Consider the following 21,337-nt stretch of genomic DNA (forward strand, 5'->3'; position numbering starts at 1 on the left):
ATTCCTTTTGTCCCTCCTATTTTAGTTTATTCTTTTAATTATTTACAGACTTGCTTGTCTGGACACTTGGTTCTAATAGAATTTGCTGATTTTTTCAACACCTTTTAGTGGAATGCAGTAATAGACGCACGGAGAGGGAACTGGATTTAACAGTATTTTTAGGTTTCATCTATGACACAGAGAGATTTTTCCCTTTCTTGATTTTTCTCATGCACTGTCCACTACAGCTCGAAATGGCTACAACAGTGTTTGAAAAATTGGTTGTTAGTCTCTGTCCAAATCATTTTTCAAAGCAGCTATTGCAGGCTTCCTTTTCCTCTGTTATAACGTGGGTTTTGTTAGGGTTGGTTTTATTTTCTTTGTGAAGTCATGTCAGCAGAGAAATACAGCCTAGAACATTGCTTCTCAATGTGGTTATGATTGGGTTCATAACAACATTGAGGGGTCGGGGCTGTGGCGTATCGGTAAAGCTGCCACCGGCAGTGTCAGCATCCCATGTGGGCACTGGTTCAAGTTCCAGATGCTCCACTTCCAACCCTGCTCTCTACTGATGCACCTGGGAAAGAAGTGGAAATGGCCCACGTGTTTGGGCCCCTGTACCCATGTGGAGGACCTGGAAGAGGTTCCTGGATCCTGGCTTCAGAATGGCTCAGCTCAGCCATTTGGGGAGTGAACCAGCAGATGTAAGATTTCTTTCTGTCTCTCTCTCTCTCTCTAAAAAAACTCTCTCTTTCTAGAAAAGATATTGAATTTCTAGTGTTCAAAATTTATTAGGTTGAGCCTTATGTAGATGAGAGGAAAAGAGATGGTAAGTCTTCGATAGCTTTCATGAACATAAACAGCAATTCATGCAAATGTTAAAATTCAGCAAGCAAATAATGCCTCATTGCTGGAAAGAGATTTTCTCAGGTCAACAACTCATGGCATATGAGGAGGGAATGATACACACACACACACACACACACACACACACACATATATGGAGTTTTCTCCATCCTTTGGATGGTAACTACCTGTGAGTATATCTCACTACGTTTGTAATGCACACGTTTATTAAAACAATACAGATATGTTATAAATAGCGTGTTAGGAAGTCAATTTTGAATAGATAAGAGATAATAAACTAACTTTTAAAATGCTAATCTTCTCAAATTGTTAACTTCATTTCTATTTCCATAACTTAGTATTTTAAAGAGAAGAATAAATGCGGAAAAATTTTAAGACAAAAAGTGAAAATAGGCAATAGTAATATTTATTTAAATAAAAGGATTTGGGGTAGAATTTTATAATAATGTTTTGATAAATACACAGTAAAATTTTTTGAATTTTCAAAAAGTGAAAGAGAAAAATATCTAACATATTAATGTGTCAGAGTTTGAGTGAAGGAAATAAAACATTTATCGTGACCAGAAGAGAGTGAACATGAGCAATGCTGCCCAGGAAAAACACTTGATGAGGTGAATTCTAAAAGCCCAGCAATTTATAATTAAGATTTTATTATTTATTTATTTAGGAAGAGTGGAGGGGTGAGAGAGAGGGAGAAATAGGGAGGGAGGGAGGGAGGGAGAGAGAGAGAGGTCTTCCATTGCCTGCTTCACTCCCCAAATGCCCACAGTAGCAGGACTGGGCCAGGCCAAAGCCAGGAGGCAGAACTCCCACCAGGTCTCTCATGTGGGTGACAAGGAGCCAAATACTTGAGCCATAATCTGCTACCTCCCAGGGTGTCCGTTAGCCAAAAGCTGGATGGGAAGTGTAGGTGGGACTCAAATCTAGGCAGACAAATTTGGGATACGGTGACCCAAGTGGTGGGTTTAATGCCTGCCCCACAATTTTTTATGCTTTTCTTTTTATTGGAATATTTGAAGAGAGATGGCTCTAGGAGTTTGTCTTTTGTTTCTTTCTTTCTGTTCCTCCCATTCTGTTGACCTCTTTCCTTCCTTCCAGGCTAAAACTTCACTCTAAAACGCAGAAAAATTTCAGAAGCTCCTCTTACAGGTTCTGAACCACTAGGAGTAAATGATCATGACAAAGTTACAAAGTAAGCTAGTCTACAGTATGTTCCACCCTTATTCAGAGCAAGACATTGGGGATTGGAGATTAAACCGGAGACTTTAGTGGTCCAATGACACAGGGACAAAGAGGAAAACCAGGCCCAAGGACTATGCTGGAAAATAAAGAACCTTGACTTGAACACCAAGCACTCTTACCAGGGTTTGACTATATGAGGCAACTATAGCTAAATTATTCATCCTTATTCTCTAAAGAAAAGACAATGGACTACTTTTTTGGTATATAGTCTCCAAACTATAAAGTACCACGTAAAAATAAAGTGGCATTAATGCCTCATAAGAGAAACCTATAGATTTTTTTTTATCTTTTATTTAATGAATATAAATTTCCAAAGTACGACTCATGGGTTACAATGGCTTCCCCCCCCCCATACCATCCCTCCTACCCACAACCCTCCCCTTTCCCACTCCCTCTCCCCTTCCATTCACATCAAGATTCATTTTCGATTATCTTAATATACAGAAGATCAGCTTAGTATACCTTAAGTAAGGATTTCAACAGTTTGCTCCCACACAGAAACATAAAGTGAAAAATAATAGATGATTTTTTTTAAATGATGATGAAAGAGAAACCTATAGATTGATGCTGAATGGACTATAGTCCAATGCACTGTGTTCACTCTTTAAAAGTAGTAAATAATTATAATAATACTTCTTCAAGATACTTCGAGGGAAAAAGAATACATTTGCTGAAAAAAAAATCATGAATTTTTTTTTTGACAGAGTTAGACAGTGAGAGAGAGAAAGGGCTTCCTTTTTCCTTTGGTTCACCCCCCAAGTGGCCACTATGGCTATTGCTTTGCGGCTGGCGAGCCGCGCCGATCCAAAGCCAGGAGCCAGGTGCTTCTCCTGGTCTCCCATGCGGGTGCAGAGTCCAAGCACCTGGGCCATCCTCCACTGCACTCCCAGGCCACAGCAGAGAGCTGGACTGGAAGAGAAGCAACCAGGACAGAAACCGGTGCCCCAACTGGGACGAGAACCCCGGGGTGCTGGCCCCACAGGCGGAGGATTAGCCTAGTGAGCCGCGACACTGGCCGACATTTTGGTTTTGGAGATAAGAAAGACGTAGGACAGCTATAAGACCCTCTTGATGAGTGGCCTAAAACCCCAGTCTCTGATACATCTAATTTAAGTTCAATTTTTCAGAATTAGTAATAATGTGTCCACTGAAACCAAAGGGAGCAGCAAAAGAAGTTGCCTAAATTCAGGTTTTTCCTTTCTGGAGATCTAGTGAATCTACAGTCTTGAGTTCATATCTCCATAACACAACAACAAAATAAAATCTCATCATGGGGCTGGCACTATGGTGTAGCGGGTAAGCCACCACCTGCAGAGCCAGCATCCCATATGGACACTAGTTCAAGTCTTGGCTGCTCTACTTCCAATCCAGCTCTCTGCTATGGCCTGGGAAAGCAGTAGAAGATGATCCAAGTCTTTGGGCCCCTGCACCCGCATGGGAAAACTGGAGGAAGCTCCTGGTTCCTAGCTTTGGATTGGTCCAGCTTGGGCCATTGCAGCCATTTGGGGAGTGAATCAGTGGTTGGAAGACCTCTCTCCCTCTCTCTGCCTCTGCCTCTCTGTAACTTTTCCTTTCAAATAAATAAATAATTCTTTTAAAAAAACCTCATCATCACTTTGTTTGCTTACCTGAAACTGGCTATGCCCCCAATTAAATTAAACTACAAGCTACCCACAACCAATAACATAAATACATAACCAGGCACAAGCAGGTGGTAATGAAGAAAAGATGATCTTTAAGGTCAAAGAATCTTGGGTTTGTATCCTCCTTCCACCCTCAGCATTTAACCTCTCCAGGCCAAGAATTTCTCATCTGTTATACAAACATAATAGCACCTATCTCACTGGACTGTTTTAAGTATTCTATATAAAATGCTAGACATAAAGAGGTCATTCAATAAATGAAAACAAAATCATCACCTGCAATAGCATCCAAATATAACAGTTACCCAGGATGGTTACTCTGTGAGGTAGGTCTGGCAGACATGCTACCAAATCCAGTAAGACTAAACAAACTGGTCATTTTAGTGATACTCTTCAGATATTTCTTTAATGGCATTTCCTAAAAGTCAAGTTTATAAGTAGCTTATGCTTATGTGGAATCGCTGTATTTCACAGGAAATTTTACTTAGTACATAAAATGTTATGCTCTCCAAATCCAGGATCATAAAGACCTTCTATTATAAAGGGTGGCCAATTTAAAAAAAACCCTAGGATTTAAAAAAATTAAAATAGAAAATGAATGCAGATGATCAGGATGACAGAAAGTGCCCCAAGTCAAAGCAACACGGAAAATATGTGCTATGTAAACAGCCTTTAGATTAAGCAGAATGGAGTGACACTTCAAATGCTTGAAAAAATGGAATAGTGGAGAGCAATGACAGAGCCCCCAAGACTATAGGTTAAAGAGTGTTCAAACTCTAAGGTAAGAGGTTAAAAAATATTCAAGACATATCTGTAGGAAGAAGAGCAGTAAGAGCAGAATTGTTAGGAATAGAGAAGCATTTAGGAATAAAATCCTAAGCTGGCATGTTCCAAGGTGGTACTAGCTGCAGAAAATACAAATATTGATGGGTGGAATCAGGACTGGGGAAAATATAAAGCCAAATACGGGCAGCATTGAAGGGGAAAAATAGGCAGCTTGGTACTCAACTGTCATCACAATTCATTTGTATTTCACATCCCACTGTTTGTGACATTAACAGAATTTCGAATTTAGCAATGAACTATTTTTACATTCTGAATCTCTGCAGCCATTTTCCATATGTAGTTACCAATGTAGCTAGCAAATAGCCTTTGGATCTTTAAAATGCTTCCAATTAATATTATTCAAATTAGGGGTCACCTAAGAGTTTTCCAAGTTAATTTCCTTTTCCTACCACTTCCATGTGGTATCCGTGATATTTGTCCGTGTTGTCCGTGATATTTATTTGCATTTAGCCAAAATTATTGAATAAATCCTTGGGTGATTTTTGCTTTTATTGTCATGTTTGAAGAGAATAAGTTTGTTTTAGATTCTTGAATTGTATTTTCACTTAACTAGAATAACTAAAGCAATCTTGTCATGAAGGCATTTAAATCAAATTTACATACAGAGTTCCTACTGTGTCAAACATTAAGCAAAGCAATTTCAAGTGTTATTATTTATATACTAATATACATATATAAATCACATACATTTTATATTAATATACATTAATGAGCTTATGGCCATTGCACACAGGGCTTTTATGTCTGAGTATTGCTGTGGTTCTTGCTATTATTAGAAGGTATCATTTATCTAGTACCTATTAAGTTCCAGGAATGGTACTAGGGACTATACAGATCCACCATGCTACGAGGATATTATTGCTCCATCTTCTATTTGAGGACTTAGATAGAAAAAGAAACTGGAATTTGTAAATAGTAGACATGATAACCAAGCCAGGAGTCCACTCTGTGCAACTACAGAGTACATGTTCTTTTTTACCATATTCAGCATTTTTACCACATTTTGCTTTTCATAGTGAAACGAGCCTACAATTTTAAGAAGTTAACATACTGTGTTGTCAAGATTCCACACAACTGTTTTTTTTAATATATTGTTATCCCATTGTGTCATTTTCTTACAATCATTTGCACTTCCACAGAAAACTGGATTGATGTTCATATGCTTTTCTTATAAAATATAATTTGACTCAATAAACATTCATTAGGTACCTACTGTGTGGCACCTGCTAAGCTAGTTATCTTTGTTCACTATTGTGCTAAAACAGATCTGACAATTAGAGTTCCCTGCTTCTTAAAGATGCCACCTTTAGGTAAAACTGCATTTCTTATTCTTTTGCATCACTGATAGCATAAAGAAAGGTGGCACTATCTGAAACAATGAGACTTTGGGTTTAAGCACTCCTTTTAATAAAACAAACCTAGTTAATCACAAATTGGTGAAACAAAATCTGTACCATGAAGGGCATTTAAGGCAGATTTAGACATCAATTCTACCAAGACACAGAAATTTAGTCTGCATAATGTCATTTATTGACTGAGCTAAATCATGTTATCACTTTCATCTATAAAAGCTATATTCTTGATACGTGTTACAAAGATGACATCTCTGACCCACCCTCAGTAGGAAATGTGTTTAGAGTTGTTTTGCCAGTAGTGATAATGGACTTGTACTGGACAAAGTATATTTTAAGAAGTTCCCCTGGTAATGAAATAATTGTAATAGTAATAATAGTAATAATGATGGCATTTATTGAATATTTTACTATGTGCCAAGTACTGTGATTGCACTTTACATGCATTATCTTTCTCATTTCTCAAAATGTTGCATGACGTAATTCCTGTTAGTAATCCAATTTAACAGTGAAGCCCACTAGGACACACAAGTACATAACTTGGCCAAGATCACACAGATAGGACAAAGAACAGCCAGGAATGGACCCCAAGGAGTCTGGCTCTCATATCTATGCTAGGTGGGATGATATCGCAGGTGCTATGACATTTGTAAGGGAGAATATGGCATTTGTTCCACTCTATATTTGGAGGGTTGGGGCCCCTTCATCTGTAAGCGCAAATCTGAAGACAGCTAATGAATATAGTTTAAGTTACTGCCATTCATACTGCCTGCCAATTAAAATGCTCTCTTCTGAGAAGTTGTGGCTGGTTGTCATAACCCTAAAATGTAATACATGTTCAAAACGTATCTGCTGAATGTTAACAATGGTTTCTCTAAGTGGTAAATTAATGGGGGACTTTCCTTTTTTTGTAGAAAAATATGTTCTCCTATTGTCTAAAATAGTTTCACTATGGGCACACATTACTTAGGTGATCAAGGGAAAAATTAGAACTTCACTTAAAATAATTCTTTCTGTTTTGTTTTACTTTTAAGTTGTTAGTCTCAGTTACAACAGCACTTCCTCTGGAAAGCCTTTCCTGATGCTCAATTCTCTGGCCTTTTCTAGGACAGTGTTCTAAGCTCTCTCCTCCCTGGAGCCCTATCAAGGCCACATACTACTATTAATTATTAGTCTGCTCTACTTTATGTTAAGTCTCTTGAAGATTGACTCACAGCTCATCCACCTCTTAAATGTCTAAGCAGCCTGTGTGCCTATCACTAAGCACACTGGAAAAAAATCAGAACACACACAAAGCAGAATAACCAAAGAGATGACAGAGAATGGTTTCTCATATTGGTCATCTCTGGAGGCTTGTTTCTCCCTGTACATTTTATGCAGATCTTCGTGGGAAGGAACTTCCCACAGCAAGGAGTGCTCAGAATGAACTGGTCTGTTCTCTACATGACTTGACAAATGCATCAAGGAATACATACATCTATACACACAGACACACACACACACAGACACACACACATTATGAAGTAACATAAAGATAATTAGAAGTCATAGGGAACACAGGAAGCAATGTGGCAAAAATGAAGTAGATTATTTATATCACTTTATATAGTTTGTATTCAGTAATTTTATTTCCTTCCTATCCCATTATAACAGGAACTTCATGTAAGTAGGAACTTTACCCACTATAACCCTTCATTCCTAGAATGGGGCATGACACTAAATTCTCAATAAGTATTTGTTGAAAAAAAAAGAAGTTCCCACAATTTTCTTATGTTGTTCTGTAGAGAATAAAGTGGGAGGGTGTCCCTAAAACTTTTTCAGGAAAACATGATTGATCAATGAAATTATAATCCTGTTCCTCAGATCAGCTACCTAATTAATTTCCTCAAATGCAATAATACATTGTTTCTAGATGGTTGAGTCCCAATTTCTGCATAGCTGAAACTTGTGAAGCAGAGCTCCAGGCGAGAGGAGCCTGGGACAGCTCATAGATTGTGCCATCACTGACTACTGGAGAGGCTGCTGCCATTCAGGCTCTAGCATCTCTTACAGGCCAGCTGAGCCACCTCAGGGGCAAGAGAAAGAGACATACAAGTCCTCATAATATCTAGCACACTCACTGACACATCTCTCTCTTCTTCTCAAAACAGGATCCTAACAACAAATCACTGACTGATGATGGGAGAAATGGATTTGGGAGGTCCCAGCTTTGGAAGGTGATGACTTCCACCTGCGATGAGAGGAGGACCTGAAAGAAATTTCTTATGTTTGGCAGTTTCCAAAATGTGGTAAGGTCCTACTATATACAACTACTATCACTATATAAAAAGCCAGAACATGCGTGCAGCAGAGTAAGCAAAGAGATGACGGAGAATGATCTCACTTGTTTGTCCTCTCAGGTATCTGGTTTCTCCCCTTAAATTTCATGCCAATCCTCATGGCAAGGAGTACCCTGAAAAGACTGGTCTGTTCTCTGAAGAACACATATAATATAGAGGCTTAAGTTTTACTCAAAGTGGACATTATGTGCCAATTCATTGTTATCCTAGTATGGAAAGGTAATATCCATTTAGAAATACAGTGACCCTGGTTATGAAGGACTGATTCCTTTTATGCATCTTTGTATAACTGTAGTGCTTAGTTAGCACTATATAACTTAACATACATAGGTTAAAGTTTGAGGAAAAATGGAATTTCAACATAAATTTTTTTGGGTGCAAATCAATTTTGAAATCCATTTATTTAGGCCAGCGCCGCGGCTCACTAGGCTAATCCTCTGCCTTTGGCGCCGGCACCCGGGGTTCTAGTCCCAGTTGGGGCGCTGGATTCTGTCCTGGTTGCTCCTCTTCCACTCTAGCTCACTGCTGTGGCCCGGGAGTGCAGTGGAGGATGGCCCAGGTGCTTGGGCCCTGCACCTGCATGGGAGACCAGGAGGAAGCACCTGGCTCCTGGCTTCGGATCGGCGGGGTGCACCAGCTGCAGCGCACCACCAGCCTTAGCAGCCATTTGGGGGGTGAACCAACGGAAGGAAGACCTTTCTCTCTGTCTCTGTCTCTCTCACTGTCTAGCTCTGCCTGTCAAAAAAAAAAAAAAAAAAAAAAGAAGAAATCCATTTATTTTATTATGAATTTTCTACAAACATTTTAATGTGCTCTTATAAAGTAATTTTCAATAAATAATAGTAAAGAAAAAAAACAAAGAATATATGGATTACAGATCTCAAGTAGATTTGGAACATGGAATGTGTTTCTAAGGTAGATATTGCCCCCCTCCCTTTTTAGTTCGTTTTTTTTTTTTTGGTAAGCAGGCAATGATCACATACTATTGAATATGCATTAGTGTTTTGGTTAGTGTTTGGTTAGTGTTAATATAATGAATCTTTCATAAGTGTGCTAGGAAAATCCTACCATTTTTTTGTCATATGCTGGGAAATTCTGGAATCACAATTTTGAAATGGTTTTTAAGTTTTAGTGCACACAGATAACTGGGGGAATTTCCTAAACTAGAGATCCCCAGGTTCTATCCTACGAGCTTCTGCTTCAGAAATTCTGGGCTGAGGTCCAGTAATCTCTGCTGTAGCCAGTGCCCCAGGTAACACAATCCAGGAGGTCCCCGGACTCCTTACTATGGATTGAGCTACAGGGTAACATAAAAATAAATCTTGATGCCTCTCCTTTTCAATATGGTAAGAAGACTAGCCTATTAAAAGTGACTGAACCATCCAAATTACCTGTGAAAAGATAAGGTAGTTTCCTAAAAGTTTGGAAAATGAACCAAGGGAGGATGTAAGGGCAAGAAACAGTAGTTTCACCTAGAATGGGCTCTTTATAAAAACTTGAGTTTTAAGAGAGACAAACTGCTTAAAGTAAAAGTAGAAGGAGAATGGCCACAGCACAGCAATGCTTTGTGTACCCTTTAGGAAAGCTGTGTTCATCACAGAGGTTTATTTGATAAAGGGTGTTTCAATGCTATTGTAAAAGTATATGCCTTCCTAAACTCTTGGTTTTGTGTTTTATCTATATATGTATATATATAATTTAAATGAAATAATTTTAAAGACTCTTAACTCTCTACTGTCCATAAGATCCTGGTCTTGCCAGAATTATTGCACTAATCTTGTACCTTACTTCCACATACATGTCCCAGGGAAGGTGCTGCTTCTGCTCCCAACCCAACCTTTAGGTGTCTGTGGTCTATCAATATTTTCATGGGAACTGCCTTAGCACTGACCTCTACAAACTTAGAATCTTTTATACTTCAAGAGCCTCAATGACAAATGACTCAAATTGTTTTATTATTCTTATGGATGTTTCACATAGTCTTTTGGGCTAATAGACTAACTTGATTACTTGCAATGGTGGAATTTAGGGAGGCACAAAATTAAAATACCACCATGAGAAGATTCATATGAAATTGGACATAGGCATTTTCAGCAATAGATCATTTATTCTGACATCCTTCATTCTTAAGTCCAACTGTAGCTGTTTTAAAACCTTCATGTTTAGTCCTTAGACCATACAAAAGAAAAGTCAAGTCCTTGGCTTAATCAGCCTACTAAAGAGTACAATTTGGAAAACTAGTTTTCTTTTAAAAAATGATACATTTTGACACACACACAGACACACACATGTTTTTCTTAGAATCTTCAAGCCAAACGCTTCAGTTCTTTGTTTCTGTTATTATTTGCTTTTAATCAAATAGTTTTCATTAAGAAACAAAAAGTGACAAACTATGTCAATTTCAGAAACTTATATCCTGGCTGAATTTAGTCTACTGTCTCCATTTTCCTGTGACTGTGTCCCAGTCAGTCTCAGTTCGAGCCTGCTAAAACACAGGTAAAGGAGAAGAACTCTATTTGGGCCCTAGACATCTTAACAATGACACTGAACTTGATTTGTCCATCCGGGACTACTCTAGGCTGTGACATTTCTATGTTTGGAACATAAATATAATTTCTGTTCTGCTATTAACTTTTGAAACTCAGATCCTTCCAGATTCCAAAGGAATATAGTGGTGCCACCTGGGAAAAAGGCCAATTTGCACTTTTGTTGTTGTTGTTGTTGCTTCCCCTCCCCCAGCATGGGCAACCAATAACTGATTCATATTTCCATTACATCACAGTTGGATTACAGAAGTACTCTTTAGTCTGGCCTCCGCATGTCTCTTGCAACTCATTTGTAGATAGTCCAGAAGCTAGCAGCTGGACTTCATTTCTGCTTCAGCAGTCACCATTTTGTAATGTTTCTCTAAGTCACTCTGAGTTTCATTGCTGATGAGTCTAACACCCCAAAAAGGTATTTTGATTTAGTGGGTTAAATCGGAGAGAAAGGGTTACCACAGACCTGTTATAGGTTCAGGTCACTCACTTACACTTTGTCATTTATTTCTCATATATCAAAAAGGCATAATGATATTATTCTCCTTAAGAATACTACAAAAGACCTTTGCAAAAGTAAGTGGCTGCAAAACATTTCTAAAAATCAGAGTGCTGTATTTTTAAAATCTTGTAAAAAAAACCCTCTGGTTTAATTTTTGAGCCTTTCCAAGTTCTTTTAATTCTGTGGTATTCTTAATAAAGCAGGCAGATGGTTTAGTCTCTGAACATATGCTTTAAATGCCCTCTTTGCTATTTCAAAATAATGGACCAAATCTTGCCCTCAAATAGTCACAAGAAACTTTAAGGAGGCTGCCTTCTGAAATCTGAGGACAGAATATGATCCAGTGGGAATTAAAACTTTAAGAAGTATATTTTCTAGACTTTATTATGAGCTCTATTCTATATAAGACAAATTATATTTCTTAAACAAAGCAGAATACAGTAGAAAAAAATTTCAGAACAATATTGTATGGTCCAAAGAATAGAATAGAAACCAAAATATAAGTTTATTTACATTTCAAAATTTTGCTTCTCTAAAACCTTGTAAGAATCATCTGATTAAATTTCTGTATAATTGCCAGATTTTCCATTTTTATACTATTCCTATTATTAATACTATCATGTAGATGTTTTATTGTTAAAGCACTTTGTAATTATTAATTAGTTAATTTAGTCTGCATTATGTTTATGCCTTGTTTTCAATCCACGCTACTCACAGTTTTTACAACTCTAAAATGCTGTTTCATCGGCCAATTGTTCTCATTTCAAAAATAGTGTGTTATTGATGGAAGCACGTTTTCAGGTTTTCCCAGAATATGCAATTTACGTTTAGTGAATATATGTATTTTGGTAATGCTGTTCATATAACCTAGATGTATTTGTAAGAGTATCTCTGTTTCTTAATGTCTACATTTTTATACACAGAATGAGCTTTCAATTCCACTTTTGTATTTCCATATATTTAACTTTTGCTTGAAAAGGCCTCTAAACTATGTTCTCCTACCGTACAATGTCCACAAAAGTCAGTAATCTGATCACCATTACAGATAAAAAAAAAAGCACACACACACACAATTGACAATAAGGACACTTTGGCTATTACGGAAGTCCGAAGTTTAACTATCCCCAAACTATCATGTCCATTTAGAAATTCTCAACATGGACTGCTTTGGTGCTAATGTAAAACAGTGTTTACTTTAAAAAATAAATGCACTAGCTGTACCCAAATGCGTTTGGGACATTGTTGAGACGCGTCATAATTAACAATGTTGAAAAGAGCTAAAGATCTTTAAATCCAGTGACAATGCTATACACATACCCACAAATATCTGAACAAATATGTAACTATGACTGGGACAAAAACATTAACGTATTCTCCAGCTGATAAAGACAAACAAGTTTGAGAAAAACCTCTCTCCTTCTCACGTCTCTAACTTTCACAATAAATGCAGCACTGAAACTAAATTTTCAACTTTGAAGTATGCTGAGCACTATTCCAACAAACAAGTTGATTAAAAAACTCACCAGAATAACAGTTACGCTTCCCCCCAATCTTTCTCTTGCTTTTCCTTGTTCTTTCACTTTCCATGCACACACAATCACACTTACCTGCACAAGTCTGAAACATCAGTCTATGTATTTTTTTTGAAATGTACTCTGTACCGATGCATTTTTCTGTGTTTCTTTCTAACCCTCGGGAATGTTAAGAATTTAGGAAGAGAGCCACAGCTTAAGAGAGCAATTATTTGCCAGTAAATACTCAATTTGCTTGTCCTGTGATTTTTCTTCTAACTTGCATATTCAATAATCCGTCCCTGACTGCGTCACGAGCACAAAAAGACTTTTCTCCAAAGGAGAACACTTTCGCCAATCAACCTTCAGCCATGCCAGGGCACAGCTCGTCAGGGTGATTTGTTAGCTTTAATTAATAATTCCTCATGCTGGCCATTTTCACAAATAACGCAGTGAGACGGGGACGCTAGATAGCTATGATTCAGGCCGATAAAACTCCAGTGGGAAGGGAGGGGTGTGGGGGAATTCAGAGGCCGTTTATAAACACCTCTCATCGTACTCTTTCGGTTTACAGTCTAGAGGACATCTCAGCTGAATTACCACGTTATGTCCACCAATTTGTATTCAGATGGAAGCCATATGTTCCTCCACTTTATCTGCTAGGGCCTCCCCGGTGCCAACACAGTCACTGGGCAGACAACATTGACAAAAGAGGTCTCTAGCCTCTGGATTGCAAAAGTTTACTGTGGGGTGAAGTTGGGAAATCGGACCTATACGGACGGCCCTGCTCGGTGAGCTTGTGTAACAGTCTGAAAACACACAAGTACAGGAGGAGGCCAGGGTTAGATTTGTCTCTAATTCTGTTCCTGATGCTGGACATTTCATTTAGGCTTTTTTTCTTTTTTTTTAAATCTCATCCTCCAAACAGCAACCATGTCTGTATGCATTCCGCATTTACTCACCCCTAACTGTTCGTCACACACCATATTAAATGCAGAAAATTTTGTTTGAAAGTAAGATTTTCCCAGTTTACTGACACAATTCATGTATTTTTAAATATATGCAGATAATGTGTTTGGGCAAAGCCACCAAACAGATCGTGGGTGAACATAAGCAAGGATTGATAACAATTTCTGTGTGGTTCAACCAAACAATCAATAATTGACAGGACATTTGAGTCCACTGTTTAAAAGTGAGGCTCAGAGTAAAAACAAGCAGCAGAAACAGACAAATTTTTTTCTCACAGATAAGAAAATGTTCTTTAAAGTTATTAGAGCATTCAGAAGCATCTTAATAGTTCCATCAGCAATTTCAAAAGATTCACAAGCACTTGAGGAACATGCAAAGTCACAGGAAATTTTATTCAAGTCTTTGATCTAATGTGTGTGTGTGACTGCAAGGTTATTCACTTATTGACTCTGTGTTTATTGAGCATTTATTTATCTCAGCATTGAATATTATTGGGTATCCATAAATAAATAAAGCCCAGACTCTGCCTTCAAGATGCTTACAATTTAATCAGTAGACTCTAGAAAATACACATATAAACAGGAAACTATAATGTGATATAGCAAGAACAATAGCACAAAAATGTACAAAAGCACAAAAGATGGGGCTTCTAGAAGTGATGAACTGTTTTTTACAGGTAGAAGAGCAGTACCAGGGGTAGGAATAACATTCTAGTGATAAGGAAATTTTTGAACCGTTTCTGAAACTATAATCAGATGACCAGCTCTATGAAAGATGGGATTTAATGCAAGATAATTTCATATAAATGTTTCAGATGGTAAACAGTTCAGGATTTAAAAACAAATTTATTCCCAGTATTGTACTGCCGTAGGTTAATCTGCAGCTTATGAGGCTGGCATTTCATATGAGCGCTGGTGAGAGTCTTGGTTACTTCACTTCCTATCCAGTTCCCTGCTAATGCACTTGAGAAAGCAACAGAAGATGGCCCAAGTGCTTGGCCCCTGTCATGTCGGGGACCTGGAATGGACTTTATGGTTCCTGGCTGTTGGAGCCATTTTTGGAGTGAATCAGTGAATGGAATATTTCTCTAATCTCTTTATTACTTTGCTTTTTGAATGAATGAATGAATGTTACAAAAAATTGTTAAGGAAAAAAGTTCCCCCTAAACTATGATGTACTGACATCACCAGAAAAGAATGTAGCATCTCCGTTCTGGAACAATCAGTGATATTCATTGTCTTTTTTGCTTTTAGTGTGTTTCAGTTGTCTCAGGCAAAAGGATGCATGTGTGACACATGCCACCTTTTTGTGTTTCCTAGTCCATTTATCTTCCTTTATCATGTGCACACTTGTCCAGCTTGTTTTCATTGTACCATAAGATAAAGCATATCTACATGACTATTAAAGGAAGGGGAAAATCTATACTCATTTGGTAGTCACACATACACCTCTAATCAGAGAACACATGCTATGGAGTACTAAGGATAAGTGTTAAAAAACAAAACAACAATCCTCCTAAATCCCTCAAAAGGCTCTTTCTATAGCCAGCAAATATTCCTGGAAACTACAGAGCTTCAAATTTTGAATTTTTTTATATTACATTTAACAGTGTGATGCAGCAGCCAGAACATTGCACTTACTATATATCAGAAAGACCTAGAACTTGAAGAATTTATACACTGTTTTATCTGTCCAGTGAATACATATTTATTGAGCTCCTGCTATGTATCAATAATAGTTTGATTTTTAATCCTGTAACCTTCATGTATGATAATAAACTTTATTGGGTACTTACTATGCACATATATGCTAGGGACCAATATAAGGACTTACACATAATAACTCATTTAATACTCAAAATGACATGAGGGTAGGCACTATTACCACTTTCATTGAATAGATTATGAAATTCTCAGGTATTGAAGCTGGATAGGCACTCTTGATTTATTTTAAGTAATGTGAAAAGTGCGATTAACATCCACCAAAATCAGTTTCATTACTTCATAGTTACCTAGTCACACAATGTTTGTGTTATTATTTTTAATCCAGGAATGTTCAGGTGGTTTTTTGATTCATTTGAGAGTTAAGCTAAACCCTTATATCTGAGAGGGGTGTCTTACAAAATACAACTGGAAAGTAGTATTATATAGTGCAACAGACTAATACATTGCACTGGAAACAAACTGACAATTGGCTTGAACAGGGCTAGATGTTTTTAGGTGAGAAAAATTAACGCCATAGAATCATATGATGATCAGCCCCCTTCCCCCTAGACTCTTAGAAGACATCTCAGAATTTTCTACATCTTTAAGAGTAGAATCAAATAGTTGTTTAAAAAGATGGGAGAAGGACTTTGAATCAGAAACACTTAGATTTGAATCCTACATTGGCCATTGATTAGCTGTATGCCTTGAGTCAAATGAATTAGGTTCTATGAGACTCCATTTTCTTATCTATAAGATTGTTGAGAAAACTAACAGAGATAATACATTTGAGGTGCACAACATAGTACCTAGCCCAGAATGGGCAACCAATATATGCATGTATTGTATTTACAGTTAAAGCTTATCACATACAAGTAAAATGTACTATTTCTGGACCAAATGACATATATACTATCTAAGCCTGCCTTAAACAATGAATGTAAATAAATCTTAGCTAAATCAAATTAGTCTTGCTAGTCTTGTAGTTTTCCTTTGAGAATGTTAATAATTCATATAACTGAAATGGTTGTGTGTAAGAAAACAGAGCTGACAGACGAAATAGAGATAGATGACACATAAATTTACCAGTTAGTAATAGAAAAAATTCTTATTCTTCCAAGTGATTAATACAATATTAAGTTTTACTTCATGGAGATGGAAGACCTTATCTGGTACTCACTGAGAAAGCCAACATGTGGTACAATCAGGCTTTTCTCAGATAACCCCATGCTGCTAACTTTTCTGCTAACCACCAGCATTTCTTCAACTTTAGATACCATGGTGCCTTCTCCACATTCTTTCTTTACCCAAACTATAGAGCAAACAGTTATGGGCCACAACATGTACTTGTGGTGCTCAAAGTAAATGGTGACATGAGACTATTTCAACATGGAGGGGTCACTGGAAGAGCTTCAAGATGGCTCTACTCATTGATTTGTATGTGTATGCAAAGTCTCTCCTTTGGAGTTTCCTTAGGGATAAGGACTGCCTGGACTATCCATACAGGTCCCGATTCCATGGCCCTCAATCAGAGATCAGGTTCTTGCGAGGAAACTGGCAGATGAGCTAATAAGCATAAGGACTATCTCAGCCAAACACTGAGGGTGCTCTCCCGGGCAGTCAGAGTTTTCTAGAATCTTCTTATTTCTCAACTGGGAATCCTAACTGATAGCAAACAAAAGCATGGAAGACCATTGCATGTACTGTTTTTTTGGGACACTTGGGTAAGCAACACATTACCAAAATTTACCCTATTTGGGGTCCTGCTTCCCTATCAGCTGTCTTAAGTCTCAAGAATAACACAGGGAAGTTTTTGTCTTATGATTGAAGAAAATAACACACAAGAGTTATTAAAGTGACATCTCAAAGTAGATGCCACTTATATAACTTTCTTATGTAAAGTTCACAAACCTTAAACTTTCCAAACTTATGTATTTTCACATATATATGAATACCTAACATATAAAACTGTTTCATTAAGTTATGGCTAAATAATGAAGGAAGAAAAAGGTTATTTAGTCTCAATTTCAAATTTAGATTTCTGTTTAAACAAGAATTTTCTAAATTCTTTCTAAAATTGCAGTAATAAATATATTTGGCTGTATATTTAGTTGACGGTTAGAAACCTAAAATTATCACAGACTTCCTTGTTCCTTGAGGCATTGCTTTCTCAGTGAAAGTCTTCAATCTTCACAAATGTGAAAATCAGGATTCTCTAAAGGAGAAAAATGGTTCCTGTCAGAAAACTAGTCATGGTCAGTTCACAAAGTGAAGAAGTCCAAGATTGTATCAGCTTCCCTGTGACCTTGCTGTGTGATTTGCTACCAGTCATTTAATATCCTCCTATGTCTCAGTTTTTGTTTTATCTGTGATACTTAAATGACAATATCAAGATAATGTGGATCAAGTATTTTGATCATCCCATAGAACATATGCTGCAATCCTAAGTCCCAGAGTATCAGAATGAAACAAAAAATTGGTACAGTGACATTAATATCCTGTGTCACATGAAATAACATATTTAGCACTGAATATCTCCACTTGTTCAGCCATAAAAGAGGAATAGCCATCTTTACATTTTGCATCAAATAGTATATTATAATGAATAGAAACTATTGCTAAATCTATTGAAACATTTCAATAAAATTTCATACATGCAAGTGAGGTGATGGATATGTTAATTAACTTGATTGAATCTTTCTGCAATATATACATAGATCAAAAACATCACACTGTACCCTATCAATACACACAATTATTATTTGTCAATCAAAAATAAATAAATAAAAAACACAATATAATCAAGCCACTGAAGGTGATTTTCAAATAGATTAGAGGAATTGATTTTAAAATATCAAAGCATAGGATGAAGTAAATATTTCCATGCATATTCAGATACTATGAAGGAAGACTATTGAGACAGGGAACAGAACTGCCTTTCATTTATGTGGCTGGTTGCATTTTATGGTATATCAAGACCCCAGTAATGAGAAAGCAAAATCAGGAAAGTGATTTTCAGCAGACTGTTGAATTATATAAAAAATAAATGCATTAATTAATGAGTTGGCAGAAATGTTACACATGTACTCTTAGAACCAGAACTGTTTAAGCAGCTTTTCGTATTTGGCAGAGCCATATTCCTGAAGTGCCCCCATTATAACCTCCTCCATCCTTCTTTTTTTTTTTTTTTTTTTGTTCTAGACAGCCAGGTGGGAGTAATGACCAAAGGGAGAGACAAAACAAACAGAGGCACTCACTGTGTCAGGAGCCACTCCAAGGATCAAAGTGCCGACTGTGGCTATGGCTGCCAAAATCAGAGCCACAGTGGGTGGCTCATCAGCATGGAGCCCTGAGAACCACAGGGGCCTGCTCGTAGGTCCAGGCCTCTCGTCTTGCTCAGGAGGATGATTCACTAAGATCTGAATGTTCACGTAACCTTACACACTATAACATTTGACTTCAACTCAATCCTGTGCTAGCTGTGTATTTATTGAGTGATCTGTATCTGATAGACATTGTATAAATTACACACAAGTCAAATTTCTGTCTACTCTGAATTCACAACTTACAGAACTCCAAGGAAGACTGATTTTTCCTAATGGGTAGTCTTCGATAGCAAGTGGGCAAGATAATCAATTTCTAATATTTTATTAGATTTTTTAAAAGTTTTCCTATCTGTTAGGAGACTACAGCATAGCAGTACTGAAATATTCAGCATTTTCATATTGGTTCACAGGCTCTCCTCAATTTATCATGGTTAAGACGGCAAAAGGGAGAAAGCAGAATTCTTGGGAAATGGAAAGAAATGCAATGAAGTACGTGCTATTGTTCAAATGCCTCATTAATACCAGTGACACTTTAACTTGGAACCAATTTATTCTACCTTACTACACAGTAACATTACGAATCTAACATTCGTGTTAGATGGGAAAGTGGGATACTTGTAGAAGAAAGCACTATGAGGGTGTTAAGAAAGCACCACTCTGTAAATCAGAATGAAGAGGAACATGAGGAGGTATGGGAGGGATGAAGGACCCAAAGTGGTGATGACAACTCTGTAAAACTTGCAAGTACACCTGTGACTGAGTCCTGCAGATATCAGTGTGGTAGAGGCTGATGCTGTGGTGCAGCAGGTTAAAGCCCTGGCCTGAAGCGCCAGCATCCCATATGGGCACTGGTTCGAATTCCGGCTGCTCCACTTCCGATTCAGCTCTCTGCTATGGCCTGGGAAAGCAGTATAAGATGGTCCAAGTCCCTGGGCCCCTGGATCCGTGTGGGAGACCCAGAGGAAGCTCCTGGCTCCTGGCTTCGGATTGGTGTAGCTCTGGACATTCTGGCCAGTTCAGAAGTGAACCAGAAGTTGGAAGATCTCTTTCTCTCTCTCTGACTCTCCTCTATGTAACTCTGACTTTCAAAAAAATAAATCTTAAAAAAAGGAGTCAGTGTGGAAGAGCTCTTCACCAAGAAGCAGTATTCATGATTGCAGTGGGTTGAACTGTATCCTCCTAAATTCATATATTAAAATTCTAATGCCCCCCCATACTTCAGTATGTTACCCCTAATCCTATACAGCTGGTATCCTCATAAAAAGGAGAAATTTGGACACAGACATACGCATACACAGGGAAAGCACTTTGTCTAGACAAAGGCAGAGACCAGGGAGGTGCTACTACAGGCCATGCAATGCCAGAGCAAAGTAAGTGACCAGAAACTAAGCAAGAGGCACAATACAGGTTCCCTCTCACAGCCCTCCACCCTTCTCACATGTATTGACCTTAGGCTTTTAGTCTTCAGAACAATGATTTAATGAATGTCTGGTGTTTACAGCACCCACTCTGTGGTACTTTGTAAGTTAAGAAACAAACCCAAAAATGATGAGTTAAGAATTATACAAAGACTAACTCAAAACACTAAGTTAAGAAGGTTGAGGGGTGGGCATTTGGCATTGTGGTTAAGATGGTGGTTGGGACACTCACAATTCAAATCACAGTGTCTAGGTTTGAGTTCCAGTTCTATTCTCAATTCCAGACTCTTGTTAATTATTACACACCCTGGAAGACCAAGTGATGGCTCAAATACTTGGGTCTCTGTCCCCAGGGAGACTCAGATTGAGTTTCTAGCTGTCCTCTTTAGCCTGGCCCCAGTCCTAGAACTCTCTATCTGTCTCTGTTCATTTCTCTCTCTCTACCTTTCAAATAACATAAATAAATAGATAAGTAATTTTTCAAAAAAAGAAAAAAGCAGGTTGGAAATACATGATTCAATACAGAAAAAGTGTTCATTAATATGCTTTAATTTAAATAAAGCATTCAATGCTTTCATTGAATCTAGATGATTCATTGACAGAGAGCTTTTTTCTCAATTTCTCCTAATTCATTAAAACATTGCCTTCTTTGCTATAAAGACAAAGTGATATGAACTCTACCAAATACATCAAAGAGACTCCAAACCCTAAGAAGCATTTTGACTAGAAAAGAAGACAAATGAGAACTCCTTTCTATTTGTTTGTTTCAAATGCATAGCCTGATGAAGGAAAAAAATGATTACCAAGAGATATTACTGGTAGAGAAGAGGTTGCCTACTTAGAAGAGGACTACTAAGGAATGGGATTTGAGTCTAAGTCATAATTAAAAGGCATCCATCAAAACAAGAAGCTAAAGACAATTCTAAATATGAGGAATACTGGGGGAAAGTAAGAGGATGGAGGTAAAGTGAGGATAAAAGAAGGCAGGGGTGGGAATAGCAGGAGAGGGAATTTGGGAAGGCTAATTGGCATTGACGGTGAGATCAATCTGAAATGGGCACATAAAGTAGTGGCAAGTCCTCCAGACAGATAAGAAAGACGAC

General features: G+C 37.6%; 1 protein-coding gene and 1 long non-coding RNA gene across 48 annotated transcripts in view; one reads left to right on the forward strand and one right to left on the reverse strand.

Moving 5' to 3' along the window:
- ZBTB20 (zinc finger and BTB domain containing 20) overlaps positions 1 to 21,337 on the reverse strand; it is an 873,240-nt gene that overhangs the window by 430,061 nt on the left and 421,842 nt on the right. For 3 of the 47 annotated variants that reach the window (XM_070072155.2, XM_070072137.2, XM_008266907.5), the window contains exon 1: positions 12,915 to 13,333. The exons of the other annotated variants lie outside the window; for them this stretch is intronic. The gene's annotated coding sequence lies outside the window, so the exon portion shown is untranslated. Of the gene's footprint in view, positions 1 to 12,914; positions 13,334 to 21,337 lie in introns of those variants that run through there. 47 annotated transcript variants of the gene reach the window in all.
- LOC149127008 (uncharacterized) overlaps positions 8,098 to 21,337 on the forward strand; it is an 88,176-nt gene continuing 74,936 nt past the window's right edge. Inside the window, exon 1 of the long non-coding RNA XR_016233104.1 lies at positions 8,098 to 8,217. This is a non-coding gene — a long non-coding RNA (uncharacterized LOC149127008). The remainder of the gene's footprint in view (positions 8,218 to 21,337) is intronic.

Source organism: Oryctolagus cuniculus, chromosome 4 (assembly GCF_051225735.1).
Source record: "Oryctolagus cuniculus isolate XC-2025 breed Fujian yellow rabbit chromosome 4, ASM5122573v1, whole genome shotgun sequence".
Classification (NCBI taxonomy): domain Eukaryota; kingdom Metazoa; phylum Chordata; class Mammalia; order Lagomorpha; family Leporidae; genus Oryctolagus; species Oryctolagus cuniculus.